At 41.4% G+C, this 13,576-nt stretch overlaps 1 pseudogene; it reads left to right on the top strand.

Moving 5' to 3' along the window:
• Positions 1-1,655: 1,655 nt before the first annotated feature.
• LOC108801072 lies at positions 1,656-2,184 on the top strand (annotated as a pseudogene).
• The last annotated feature ends 11,392 nt before the right edge of the window (positions 2,185-13,576 follow it).

Raw genomic sequence — 13,576 nt, 5'->3', positions numbered from 1 at the left:
GTACTGAACTTGCTTTGGAGTGTTAGTGTCCATCGTTTACTGATATTTTGTCGGAAGCTACCCGCTTACACCTGCTGCACCCAACCTCCATTTTTGGAGCAGCGGCTCTGAGTGGTTACTGCCTCTTATGTCACACTTTAACAGAGACATGGCTGCCTCAATGTACATATATAATGACAAATTAGACAAAGGCACAAGTTTATTTTTAAATATCAACACATTTTGTTATAATTATTAACATACATTGTACTAAACTGAAGTGACTATACAGATCTTTTAATGTGAATGTATTTTATATTTATTTTTTTATTCACACAATAACAGGTCCAAAGACCTTCCGTTACCCTCATAGTTACATAGTTACATAGTATTTGAGGATGGGGGGCCTTAACCGCTGAGTTCCAGACCTCAACCGTGCTAACTGTGAAGAACCCCCTGCGCCCTGTGTGTTGAAATTTTTTTTCCACCAATTTTTGGTGGTGCCCTCTGGTCTTTGTTACGGAGCTAACCGTAAACAGTTTGTTAACAATGTTGCTGTCACAATTGAACAGTTTATACAAGAAAATCATGTCCACCTTTAATCTCCTAACCTCCAAAGAGAACATTTGAAACCTAATACACCTTACAAAACCACCTTAAAGTATTGCTACACCTAAAAATAAAAATGTAATATTTTGCAGTTCAAAAGTCCTTAGATGTGGTGGCCGCATTCATTTTCTTTTTTCAAGGTTAAAACATTGACAGCAAGTACTGAAAATATCTGTAGATCCTGCTAGAAATCTTGTACCCTTGAAACTTTCTGTGCACTTAACTAAAACCGCAAACAACATATTAGATTTCCCTTATGTGTTCTAAGGATTACAGAACACCTTCCCCTATGTAATAAAGATGGGGGGGGGCATTTGTAGTTCTAATCAAGTGCAAAGACGACAGGGGGTTCAATGTCACAATGCGGTAAATAGAAAGGATAGTAAATGGCGATGAGGTTTGTGAGTAAGGCGTGCAATTCTGCAGAGGTATACAATATGAGAAAATTGGGTGTGCAATGATTTTTTTGTATGTGGGGGGATTTTTTTAGACTTTGTGGCCAAGGTCTGCATATACCTCTACATTAGAAGGTTTGTTGTCACATGTGTGGTCAAGCCTTCTTTATCAAGCTATAGTCATTAAGGGCCTATTCACACCATGCATTGCATTAACCCACTTGTATTGTGCATTTAGGTGTGCTGTGTTAGGTCAGACCATTCAGCCTGATTTACAATTTGTTTTCTGCAGAGCAGCACAGTTAACAATTGGTGCATTGTGGATTGTTATAGTGTAGGTGCATTCTATTGTAATGCATACATACTGAGTATTTTGGGGTGCCATTCATTGTAAATGTCACTGCAAAGCACATTTACCTATGTGTTAATGCACATTGTTTAGGGGCATCTCCATTTGGCTCATATTCTCGGTGTTCTTTAATCTATATTATTAATTTGTGCGAAACGTCTTAATTCGTTCACTGCACTCAACTGAATCTATATTTATGTGACAGGTGACAGCCGACCACAGAATTTCCATCTCCTGGTATTTGCATACACAGTGTGTGGGGTGTAACATCTCCCCTGTCACTCTCTCTATATATCTCATTGTACAGGAGACATCTTCTACTTTGTATCTGACACTCCACAAACATCAAGATGCTTTCTCACAGTTATCTGCTGGCCGTCATCTTCATTTCTATTCAGGGTGAGAGATGAGGCTCCTTCCATCATCCTCTGCACATACATCTATACATTGTACAATAAATACACACATCAGCATTGCTAGGAAGATATACAGACATTTATCAATATTCAGTATGTCTCTTTCCATCCTCAGGATCCTGTGGACAGATTGTGATGACTCAGACTCCGGATTCTATCTCTGTGTCCCCGGGACAGACAGACAGTCACCATCACATGTACATCTAGTTCTGGCATCACCGGCAGTGCTACCTGGTTAGCCTGGTACCAACAGAAGCCCCACCAACCTCCAAGGCTTCTCATCTATAAGGCATTTACTCTTGAATCTGGGATCCCGGGCAGGTTCAGTGGTTCAGGATCTGGGACTCAATACAAGTTAACAATTACTGGAGTGACTGAAGATGATGAAGGAACTTATTACTGTCAGCAGTATCACTCCACCCCTCTCACACAGTGATTCAGAGCCGTACAAAAACCTCCTTCCTCTTTTCTAAAATAATAATATGATATATATTTATGTGATGAAATCTATAACACTAATGATAGTAAATTTGTATGATAAAAGGGTTGTGATTGATCATGAGAATTGTCATATAAAGTATAGAAAAGTGTTTCTATATCCCACAGCAGACAATTAGATAATTGATACATTATTTGGGGCTACAACCTGTTACTGTAGGAAATGTACTTACTGCACTTTATTACAAAGGTCCAGAGTGCATAAATGGAAATTACACTGCTGGGTGCTTGGTGGGCTCTTGTCATGATGCACAATTTTGTACAGTTGCACATTATATCTTTTGCAGACAAGTTTGAGAAAATCCTTCTGTATGTTTTTTATGTATTCCAATTCTCAAAGCAAACCTAAAAATAATGGGGAAAAAAACATATTTCTTACTTTTTTTAGATGTCTCCATGTTGGAGGCTTTTGCAAGTTTCTTAATTTCCAAGTGACAGGACACACTTTCTGTTCCCATAAAACTACCAGCTTCCTCTCATTAACATACAATGCTTCTAGATCTTTAACCCTTTGTTAGAACAGACAGTGTTCAAATCTATTTTACAACTGATAATTAGATCTTCCAGCACAGTGCAGAAAGTGTTCATTGTATTAATGTTAACCTGCACAGACCCACTTGCATTCCAGGGCAAAACTCAGTACAATGAACAACATTTCTTTCAGAGTAGAACATGTGTGGTGCAATTAAAAAAAATAAGCTGTGCTATATAAATGTGAATTGTGTACAAAATATTAGACATGAAAAGGCTCAAAAATTAGTTTGTTTTTGGATTAATTATAATTTTGAGGGGGATTTCGGATCTGAAATTCAAGCCGGTTCTTTTTTTTGGAATTTGGATCGATTCAAATTTTTTGTATTGGTTCTGATTAATACGAGTTTTTTTGTTTTCTCAGTTCAGATCAATCCTAATTTTTAAGTTTTGGTTGGATCAATTTAGATGGGGTTCTTCAATTCAAAATTAACATACATTTTTGGGTTTTTTTTGTCTTCTGATAATCTTACACCGTGGTGGTCTGCACTAGTCATCTTAGCCTGTGCTGGTCAATAGAAATGTAACACACAAGAAAAGTGTCATTTTGTTTCAATTTGCATTTTGTTTTCCTTTTCTGGGGTGTTAAACGTTCAGAACCATTGGAGATCAACATAACGTTACCAAAAATAACATACGGTAACCAAAAATAACATAACATAAGCCGGGAACCTCAGATAGGGGGCAAAAATTGTCCTGGGTCAATGCACAGTCAACTGTGGCATCCAGGGAGGATGGCGGGAGAGAGTTGCTGAGGAAGGTAGTTAGGGCAGGATTTCTCAGCAGCTTGGAAAAGATTCAAAGAATCAAAAAATATATAAACAAGAAACAAACAAACAAGGAGCCCCAAAGTTTCTGATGGCAGCCCTGATTGTCACTGCAAAGCACATTTACCTATGTGTTGAGGTATATTGTTTAGGAGCATCTCCTTACTGCTCATATTCTTGGTATTCTTTAATTTGTAAAAATATTTTGTGCCAAACTCCTTGAATCATTCACTGCTCTCAACTGAATCTATATTTTTATATATATACAGTTGGGCAAAAAAGTATTTAGTCAGCCACCTAAAGATAAAGAAAAAGTTAATAAATAGGAGGCATATCTTGCTTGTACATTTACGTAAAGCTAATAAACTTTTGAGCCAAAGTAGGGGATCACATTATCTCCTTACATACTCTTCTTTAACATTCATGATCTATTATTCAATTTAAAATTCGTCCTGTGTTAGCCTACCATAAACACATTCATAGAGTCTCAACATTGTCTAATGTTTGCTTAAACATAACCAATGATTTCCATTTAAATTCATTTTTGTCCTGTCGCTCATATTTAATAGCCGTTAACTCTTCCATTAATTTATAATACTCTATTTTTTGAAACCATTCTTTTATAGTTGGCACCGTTATTTTATTCCAATGCACTGGAATTAAGGCCTTAGCTGCATTAAGGCATATAAGAACTAATGTTCTTTTATAATTCGACATGGGTACATCTGCTACGTGGAGAAGGCACGCCACTGGGTTATTAGATATAGTTATATTTGTAATTTGTTTAATATAATTAACCTCTTGGGTCCAAAACAGTTTAAGTTTGGGACAGTACCACCAAATATGCAAGTAAGTACCCGCTGTCCCACATCCCCGCCAACATTCTATCGGTTTAGATGGGTGCATCTTATGTATCCGATCTGGTGTATAATACCACCTAGCTAAGAAACGGAATGTTGTATCTGTCACTAGCGTACTAATTGACAAAACAGCGTGAGCCCTAAGGATTTGTTGTTTACGTAAGTCAATCCATTTAATTTGAAGTTCCTGTTCCCACCTCATGAGGTAGTTTGGAAATAATTGGGAACTAAGATTAAGAACAATTGAATACATTCGTGATATACCATTATTCGGATAATCTGATAAAGAGAACAATCTCTCCATTGGCAAGAGCTCTCTATCAGAGCGTATTGGTATCGGAAGTTTAGACACGAAATTATGTAATTGTCTATATCTCCATGTATCAAAGGGGAACACCCCCCATTGGTCATGATGATGCTGCAGGACCGATACCGATTGCTTTCACTTTGGATAGGGTAGGGAATGGGTTAAAACCCATCTGTGCCCCTTTACAGAGACCTCCCTTTTAATTCCTGTCCTATAGGCACAGCAGGAATTGGAAGGATTCTCTTAGACGGTAGGTATGAGCTCGGGTTGGGACCAAACTCTGTATGTGTCAGGGCTGAGATGATGGGCCGGGTGTGGAACCCCTTGGCAGGGACAAAATATGTCCAAAAGCGCAGCACAAAAGGGTAATCTAAATCGAGTAGTTAAGTCCAGTTCCGGGTCGTGGCGGGCAGCAAGAATCTTAGTCGAAGGGTCAAGCGAAAGGGTCGGTAGCCGGGAAGTCAGATCAAATAACAGGTACACAGGAGGGAGCTGGGTGTTCACCATAAGGTAGAATAACTCCGCAATGTGTCAAGGATCTGACGAGCTTTATATACACAGGGAACCCAGGACTGCCCCCTGGCTGCCAGGGCAACCAGGAAGCTTCCCCAGTCAGGAGCCAATCCCAAGGCCGAGGGCAGTTGGTGAGGCTGAAGTCCTCCCCCAGCCTGAGTAGCACCTGGGATGTGGGATGGTGCCGGCGCACTATGCGCACGCTTCCGGGCATGTGCGCACGGCTTGCGTACCGCACACCCGGCGCGCGACCCGCGCATGCGCACCGGCCACACCAGCATCAGATGCCCTGCCAGGAGGAGGAGGAGGAGCTACCCGTGCCCGATGCCCACGCCTGCGAACCTGACAAGGAACGGCCCTCCTGGGTCCCTGACACATACACTCGACAAGCTTTGTCCTGATAGTGAATTTTCTAGTCATACCCATGGTTTGGTTTTAGTGTGATAGTGCCAATCTAACATTCTATTAAGTGCCACTGCTTGATAATATATAGTGAAATCTGGTAGTGCTAATCTGCCCTTATTTTTAGGCAGCGTTAGAGTTCTATGTGAAATTCTGGCTGTGGATCGCTTCCAAATGAACCGGCCCACAACCGATTTTAAAGTGCTTAAATACAAAGTAGGTAAGTGTATTGGTACCGTTTGAAATAAATATAACATTCTCAGTAGTATATTCATTTTTATGGCGTTTACCCTGCCAGTGAGTGATATATAAGAACGGTGATTTAACCATTTCATTGTGTCGTGTCTTATAGTGCTGATACATAATTAATAGTGTAGAGATTTGATATATTAGGGGTTAAATAAATTCCTAAATATTTCATTTTATGTGATTGCCAGCTAAAAGGGAAGGATTTCTGCATAGTCGTTACAATATGAGATGGAGTCGAGATATTCAAAATTTCTGACTTGGACAAATTAATCTAAAAATTAGATATTTTACAAAAAATGTCCAATTCCTGAAGTAATGGAGGTAATGATAACTGTGGTTTTTGTATAAAGAACAAAATATCGTCAGCATAAGCTGCCATCTTATGTTCATTACCCTTAACCGTTATTCCCGTGATGTAAAAATTTTGCCTGATATTAATGAGAAGCGGCACCAATGAGAGGGCAAATAATAACGGGGAAAGAGGACATCCTTGTCGTGTACCATTACCTAATCTAAATTCATCAGATAGAGTCCCATTTATCCTAATACATGCGTAGGGTCTGCATATAGTGCCATATTACCAGTCAAAAGCCGTGGACCAAATCCTATATGTTGTAGTACAGCCCTCAGATAGTCCCAGTCAACCCGGTCGAACGCCTTTTCAGCATCACTAGATAATAGAATAGTATGTTGCATCGAGGAAGAGGCATAATGAATAAGAGAGATAGCTTGTTGCGTGCTGTCTCTAGCCTCGCGTCCTGGAATAAAACCAGTTTGATCCGGCAGGATCAACTGGGGCATCAGTCGGCTAATTCTCTTAGCTAGAATCTTTGCATACAACTTTATGTCTGTATTAAGAAGCGATATAGGTCGATATAGGTCAATATATTTGCCCGGTTTAAGGAATACAGAGATATGAGCATACAATGAAGTCGATAATGGGGGGAAACCTTAAAATAAGGAATTAAAATAATTACTAAGCTGGGGTATTAGCAAGGTTTGAAATGTTTTGTAATATTTAATAGTGAACCCATCAGGTCCCGGGTCAATGCACGGTCAACTGTGGCATCCAGGGAGGATAGCGGGAGAGAGTTGCTGAGGAAGGTAGTTAGGGCAGGATTTTTCAGCAGCTTGGAAAGATTCAAATAATCCAAAAATATATAAACAAGAAACAAACAACACATTTTTTTCTTGTTTTTTTATGGTTTTTCATTTTTTATTTATACATTATAGAGTTTGCCAGGGAGTGAGGTGTGTAGGGCAGGATTTTTATCGGCAGCTTGGAAAAACTTCAATGAATCCAAAAATGAACAAACAACAAACAAATAACAAACTTTTTCCTTTTTTAAAATATTTTTTACATTTTGGGGGGGATTTTTTTTTTTTTTATGAATTATTTGCCCAGGGAGGGAGGAAGGCAGGGCAGGATTTCCCGTTTGCTTGGAAAAGCTTCAATAAAGAAAAAATATACAAACAACAAACTTGTTTCTTTTTTGTGATTTTTCAATTTTTTTGAGTTTTTTAATTAATGTTATTGTTTGCCCAGGGAGGGATTGGTGATGTCATTTTGTGAAATGTATTTTTCATTCTACATCCAAATTAAGATTGGGGTATCCCAGCTTTGGCAAATTGATTTTTAGAAATGCCATCTGCTTCTTGAGCTGAAGGACCAGTTGTGAGCACTCCCGAGGAGACAAATCATTTCCTGTAATGGAAAAGACCCGCTCAGCCTGTACTGTGGTTGGGGGCAGTATAGGAGCTCCTGGGGAACTTCAGACAGAGCAGGCCACACACCTCTCTTGTCCTGCCAGAATACTAAGGGATCAATGGCAGGGTTCAATGGTGGTTTGGAAAGGTAAGCCCCAACCATGTCTGGCTCTGAGTTGCATTTTATGGGGACCACTCTAATATGTCCCACCAAGTTGTCCAGTGCCTCACCCCAAAAAGCAGCTGCTCCGGATGACTAGTTGCTAGCACAAGAGGATCTGGAACTCAATACAAGTTAACAATTACGTCACAACACGTAAAAACCCAACAATATGTCAAAACTGTGCATGACAAATAAAAAGGATGGCCCTATGGTCAATTACTATAAATTAATTTGTCTGATATATAGATATAGCTATATCTATATATATATATCTATATAGAGATCTATATAGATCTATATAGATCTATATATATGCAATTAGTAAATAAAAGGTATCACTTATATTTAAACTTTCCCAGATCTTTCTAATAATGACCCCGTATAACACAATACTGCAATATGTTAGAAGATGCCGCCATCTACTGGTGGACTTTGGTATTGAGTGCTTCACCCAGTCATTTCTCTGTATCTGTGTTTAATGTTGTATTTCAAAACTCTTCTTTCACCGTAACTACTTGAGCACCAGCCTGTATATAACCCTTCATTACCAGGACATTTTTTTCGTTTTCAGGGAGGTGATAGTTTGACTAAGAAATATTCTGTCATACAAAATTGTACCTGTGGTCATTTTTAGAATGACCTTTATAGACATCTTTCCAGAAATGGACATCCACCTCTCTGAAGTTTTTCTTTACAATATATCTGTAGGGAGGTGGTAAGTTCAGCTTCACATCTATACATTGGTATTGTAATGGATCCCGGGGACGGCGCCGCTCCGAGTCACGGACTCGAGCGAAAGCTCCGCCCCCGGGCCGATGACGTCAGGTGCGTCCCACCCCTTCCCCGTCGTAAGCCGCGACTGTGCTACTGACTGGCGTTCCAGCAACTCCATGCGGACGCCAGTCAAGTGCGGGTCTCCCTACAGCCAGCGCCAGCTACTCCCAAGGACTGCAAGTATACCCCTCTGGGTAGATACCCATTGGGGCTTTAGCTGAATACTTAAATTACCTTTCTGGAATTGTGGATGCAACAACACTGAGCATATATGGGCATATACTAAGCAAGCACTATAAACAGTATTCCTATATGCATGACTATTGTGACAAACTGGAACTCTTTGCACCTGCTGAATTACTGTAGTAATAGCTGTCTCATTGATGTACCAAGTTGTGTGAAGTGAACATAATTATCGGTATATGGAAAGTAACTGTGTGAACTAAAACAAGTTAACCAACCAATGATATTGTTGAGACTGAATATCCCTATTACTGCCTGACACACCTGTTGTTCCCCATAGGTATAGCAAGCTTAGAGAGGGTGGAAGATTGACCAATGATGCACTGAGGTTACTTGGCAATATTTAACCCTTGCCATCACGTACTCCTGGGCCAGAGTACGTGAGTGGTTTACGTGTCTCCGCAGCTGCGTTCCATCTTCCAATCATTTAGATTATTATAGGTATGTGTTGGCAGCACATCATGCACGTGTTAGCATATTGCAGTGATGCTACATTGCACTAAAGGAATACACCTTCAACTAGAGTGACTACCTGGCCAGTATTTTACTGACTTGGCTGGTAGAAAATGGTACTTGTTGCCAAGATTATTAATAATAAATGAGTCATGATGCCCGGTATTCCACAGAAAAGGTGGCAACCTTACCTCCAGATAACTTGTGTATTGTGTTGGCTCAGGAAGAATATTCCAAGTGTATTTTTGGTTAGTTGTAGTACAGTGTCAGTAATCATTTGTAATGGTATATGTTCATGGTGGCAGACAGGCTTTGTTCCAGCTTTGTTGTGCTACACCATGGTTGTGCTTTACTGCCTCTTATGTCACACTTTAACAGAAACATGGCTGCCTCAATGTACATACTGTATATAATGACAAATTAGACAAAGGCACAAGTTTATTTTTAAATATTAACACATTTTGTTTTGATTACTTACATACATTGTACTAAACTAAAGTGACTATACAGTTCTTTTATTGTCAATATATTTTTCATAGTTACATAGTATTTGAGGTTGAAAAAAGACACAGGTCCTTCCAGTTCAACCTTTATGTGTAAGTGTGTGTGTGTGTGTGTGTGTGTGTGTGTGTGTGTGTGTGTGGTTGTGCATGCATGTATATAAGAGTCCCTGTGTGGTCTAGGATTTAAGGGTACCTGTACCCCTGTATTTTACGGTATCTAATTGATTTTTGAATGAATCAATATTCTTTGCAGATACCACATTTTTTTTTAAACATATATTTATGTTTTTATTCACACAATAACAGGTCAAAAAAACTTCCATTATCCTCACAGGCCATTTGAAACGTAATACACCTTACAAAACCACCTTAAAATTTTGCTAAACCAAAAAATAAAAAAATATATATTTTGCAGTTCACCAGTCCTTAGATGTGGTGGACGCATTCAGTTTCTTTTTTTTCGAGGTTAAAACATTAAGTACTGGGGGCGCATGCGCGCGGCTGCCGATGACAGGCGGTAAGTGAGACAGCTCCGTGACTCCTCCGGACAATTACCCCATAAGCACGGAGCCAACTGCTCCCCATTAGCCGAAACTCACTTACCTTGCCCTCGGAACGACACCCAGCGCCAGCCATGTCGCAATCCAGATCTAAGAGCGGCCAAAAGATCAAAACTACGGGAAAACCTATAGCGGAGGCCTTAGCCCGCGCCTCAGCCAAGATGGCGACGGCTCCCGCCACACGCACGACCCCCTCACAGACTGCTTCAGCCTCGAGCAGCGACATGGAAGATGGAACACAGACACATCCTCGCCAACAGAAGCGCTCCCATTCAGCACTGTTACATCAGTTTGAAGCCATGCTACAGAAAGCTTTACATATAACATCTAAGCAGATTACTGACCGCCTCTTAAAGGAGATCCGCGAAATAGGCCACCGTACGGCGGCTCTGGAGGATAGATGTGATGACTTCACAAGTGATCTGGCGGTTCAGGCGAAGGAATTGGAGACTCTCAAAGATGACAATAAGACCCTTTTGTCTAAGCTAGAAGATATGGAAAACAGATCTCTCCGCTCAAACCTGCGTATTCGCGGCCTACCAGAATATGTCACAGATCTGTTTTCCACCGTCTCCCCTACCTCCTGTCCTCCTCTCTCTCATTTCTTCCTTCTTCCACTTTCCTCCTGCCCTCTCTGTCTCGCCATCTCCCAGGCTGCATGATAGGACCTGGTTATGGCTCAAATATGGTCCCGTATCCACCCCTCATTAGACTCCTGGGGCATCTTCCCCCACCTCTATTGACATGACCATCAAAATTTTAAGCCTTAATGTCCAGGGCCTTAACTCCCCTAACAAGAGAACGCGAGCATTCCGATTCTTTCGCTCCTCTCATGCGGACATTGTCTGCCTGCAGGAGACCGATTTCTCCAGGTCCTCATGCCCTAAATATTTCCACGCCCAATACCCTACCATATACATGGCCAACGACAATTGTAAGAGAAAGGGAGTATTGATCGGCTTTCGCCGCTCAGCCAACTTCATATGCCATTCCATAATCCGAGATCTCCTTGGCAGATACTTAATACTCACGGGTCTTTTACATAATTCTGAAGTCACTCTAGTCTCATACTATGCCCCCAACACTGACCAACTCCCCTTTTTCACAGGTCTAATGGGAAAAATTCAGGCTAGCAGCACGGGCACGGTCATCCTATGTGGCGATTCAAATTTAGTCCTCCTACCCCATAAAGACAGATCTAAAGATACTCCAACATACTTGACATCAGCCAAAGCATTCCGTGACATCCTCTCTACTCATGCACTCATTGATTGCTGGAGAGAGGTGAATCCTCATAAGGTAGACTTCACACATTACTCTCATCCACATGACGTCTTCTCCAGAATAGACCATATTCTCGTCTCCCACTCTCTAATCCCCTCTATCATGCAATCTAAAATTCTTCCCATACCGTGGTCTGACCACTCTGCAGTCACCTTACTTCTCTCAGGTATTTCCCCCCACAATAAGCCATTCACATGGACCTTGAATGATTCCCTATTATCTGACCCTACCACTAAGAACGCCATTGAGTCATGCTTATCCGACTACATGGAACTCAATCAGACGCCAGACATATCCCCAACTTTATTATGGGAAGCCCACAAACCAGTGCTTAGAAGAAAAATCATTCAACTAGCATCCCAACTAAAGAAGGAAAGGCTTAAACGCCTGACGTCTTTAGAACAGGAATACTATTCCTGTGCCCAAGCTTTTACCTGCTCCCCTACACCGTCTAATAGAGCTAAACTTGATGCGGCTCGTCAAGCTCTTAATCTATTATTGACTGACCATGCAGCCAAGCAATTACAACGCACGGCCCACAAATTTTACCTTAAGGGAAACAAAGCAGACACCTTACTGGCAAACAGACTACGATCTCTTGACCCTTCCTTCAAACCCTTTAGATTACGCGCCACTTCGGGAGCCCCCATTAGTAATCCTCTCATCATTCTGGACCTCTTCCATAAGCACCTCTCATCCCTCTATTCGGAGCCCAACCCATCCTCAACAGTTGATATAGACGGATTCCTGAATGGAGTTGACCTCCCTTCCCTCATGCCTGCACAAGTGGAGGCATTGGACGATCCTATCACCGAGCAGGAGGTTCTCCTAGCTATCAAATCGCTCTCCAAAGGGAAAAGACCAGGCCCGGATGGCTTTACTGTAGCCTACTACGACTCCTTTAAAAACAAAATTGCACCCCTTCTAACCGCATCTTTCAATTGCATTCGTTCAGGGGGTAAATTGAACCGAGACTCTCTTTCTGCGTCCATCTGCATGCTACCCAAACCGAATACGGATCAGTCTGAATGTTCCAATTTTAGACCTATATCATTACTAAATGTGGACGTAAAATTACTTGCTAAGGTCCTGGCAAACAGACTGAACCGGGTGATTGGGCAGCTAGTGACACAAGACCAGGTCGGTTTTATACCCAGTAGACAAGCCGGTGACAATGTCCGCCGAATCACATTACTTACACATATTGCCCGGGCACAACACACCCCTGCCATGCTTTTAACCCTAGATATTAGGAAAGCATTCGATACAGTATCTTGGCCCTACTTTTTCGCCACGTTACGACGATGGGGTTTTGGCCAACACTTCCTCAGGTGGGTAACCTCGCTATACCATAAACCCACGGCGCATGTAAAATACTCGGGATATCGCTCGCCGACGTTTAATATTCTCAGGGGCACCAGACAAGGTACCCCCTTAACACCAGGCGTCCCAGGAAGAGGTCTGTGACATCTGATATTCAACCACTTACTTGTAATACTTACTGGGAATAACCATCTGCACGCCCGAAAGCGTAACCTTAGCCAGCTTGTCAACCCCCGGCGGTGGATATCACCGAATTACAGGTTACGATTCATAAATGCAACGATAACACTGTATGTACATTGGAGTACTGTGAATATGCCTTGATTTACCTTGACACTTTCTTGTATTTTAACTTCAATAAAAATTTATATGGAAAAAAAAAAAACCCATTAAGTACTGAAAATACCTGTTGATCTCACTAGAAATCTTGTGTCCTTGAAACTTCCTATGCACTTAAAGGAGAACTATGGGGTTAAGGCTTTTCCCCATAGTTCTCCTTAGGGTAACGGGAGGACACAAACTAGCGTACTCCCGTCACCCTAGGCTCAGTATACCACGAGCTACTGCTCTCGGTATACTGAGACGCCGCAGCTGAAGCGGATCCCGACAATTATGTCTGGATCCGCCCAGCTGCGTGAGTGACAGCTGGCTCTGCCTATCTAGAGGCAGAGCCAGCTGTACCCGCCCCTCC

Source organism: Nanorana parkeri, unplaced genomic scaffold (genome assembly GCF_000935625.1).
Source record: "Nanorana parkeri isolate BGI_ZX_2015 unplaced genomic scaffold, ASM93562v1 scaffold2208, whole genome shotgun sequence".
NCBI classification, from domain to species: domain Eukaryota; kingdom Metazoa; phylum Chordata; class Amphibia; order Anura; family Dicroglossidae; genus Nanorana; species Nanorana parkeri.
This window is presented reverse-complemented; position numbering and strand designations above follow the sequence as displayed.